The following is a 2,500-nucleotide window of genomic DNA, read 5'->3' as shown; positions in this document are numbered from 1 at the left end:
GCATTTTGTGATATATGATCCTTAAATTAACAGTAACATATATATAAGCACACTAGCGAGAAAACAATATATCTTATCTCGTGTATAAATATTGTATGGCTACACACAGAAACTGATAAGGAGACACACATATACAGTATACATACACATAAATACACACATACACAAGCACACAAACAGACACACATATACATACACATAAATACACACATACACAAGCACACAAACAGACACACATATACATACACATAAATACACACATACACAAGCACACAAACAGACACACATATACATACACATAAATACACACATACACAAGCACACAAACAGACACACATATACATACACATAAATACACACATACACAAGCACACAAACAGACACACATATACATACACATAAATACACACATACACAAGCACACAAACAGACACACATATACATACACATAAATACACACATACACAAGCACACAAACAGACACACATATACATACATATAAATAAACACATACACAAGCACACAAACAGACACACATATACATACACATAAATACACACATACACAAGCACACAAACAGACACACATACACACACACATATACATACACATAAATACACACAAGCACACAAACATACAGACACACATACACACACATATACATACACAAACAAACATACGGACACACATACACATTCATACACAAACATATACATACAAATAAATACACACAAACTTATAAACACATATACATACACACAAACATATACATACACAAGCACAGAAACATACAGACACACTTATACACACACACACTTATACACATACATACACACACATATATACACATATATACACACACAAGCACACAAACATACAGACACACTTATACACACACACACACATATACATACACAAGCAAACAAACATACGGACACACTTATACACATTCATACACACACATATACATACACATAAACACACACAAACTTATAAACACATATACATACACATATGCATATCACACACATAAATACACACACAAGCTGACACACATAATTGCACACACTTATAAATATACATACACACACGTATACACACACACAAACTCATATATACACACACAAACGGATACACACACACAAACACATATATAAACACATAAACGGACACACACACAAACACACATATATACATACACATATACACACAAAGACGGACACATACTTATACACACACACTTATAAACATACATACATATACATACACACACAAACAAACATACACTTGCACACACACAAACACACATATATACACACACAGACGGACAAACACACACACAAACACACATACAAACACAAGTACACATATATACATACACATAGATACACACAAAAAAGGGAACATACTTATACACACACTTATATACATACATATACATACACACAAACACACTTACATACAAATACACACACACATATATATATATATATAAACACACACACACACTTTAAAATATTCTCTGTGCATTTCTGTATTAACCTTTAAACAAATTTCGGAGAGTCTATTACTGGGAGATGACATATTTATATCCATTTATAAATGTACTATTCAATCATTTATCATACAATGCAGGTTACTTCTAACCCAGATACTACAGGTATAAATCCGACAACTTCCTATTTGTGTGCCTCTTTATAGAAAGGTAAACTAATGATTTAGCGAAGGCAAAGCCATGCAGATAGAGTAGATGATTTATTAGATCATTGGTAGACAGACAGAAAGACAAACTATAGATGATAGATAGATAGATAGATAGATAGATAGATAGATAGATAGATAGATAGATAGATAGATAGATAGATAGATAGATGATATATAGATAGATGATATATGCATTATATATAAACTGCATTAACAGGGTACATTTATAAACAAATGTTTTCTTTTAGATTACAATTACCTAACTAGATTAGGAAAATATCTCAAGAATAACATATTACAGACATTGTTTCAAATAAAAAATGAATATTCGTTTTAAGTTCTAAATAAAAATGTAAAATAATCTAAAGTGTATCCATTTTACATAAATGAATGGGAGAAGGCATAATGGCACATTTAATAGTAGTTATTGGAATCATTATTGTTTATATTAATAGGAATACACGCAAATTGATATGGATTTGATCAGGTGATGTAAACATTGACAAATATTTTTATACTCAAATTTAGTAAACTTGTTGACAGTTATTTGTATATGTAGGAGAAAGTAATCTAATTGTAATTTATCAAAGCCCAATACAGATCAGTATTTCTATTTGAAAGCGCAATATGTTGAAGTATTATAAATATTAACCAGCTATCTAAATATCCATATATAGCAAAATTCAAAGCCCCTTTAAAATATACTAATTCTATAAAAACCAATTAATTGCTTTCATTTTCTTTAAGTGACTTTTGTATTTATTATTATTATTTTGCATAAAGTATTCTGAGAATT

Source organism: Bombina bombina, chromosome 9, assembly GCF_027579735.1.
Source record: "Bombina bombina isolate aBomBom1 chromosome 9, aBomBom1.pri, whole genome shotgun sequence".
Lineage (NCBI taxonomy): Eukaryota > Metazoa > Chordata > Amphibia > Anura > Bombinatoridae > Bombina > Bombina bombina.
The sequence above is the reverse complement of the archived record's forward strand: the minus strand, read 5'-3'. Positions refer to the sequence as shown.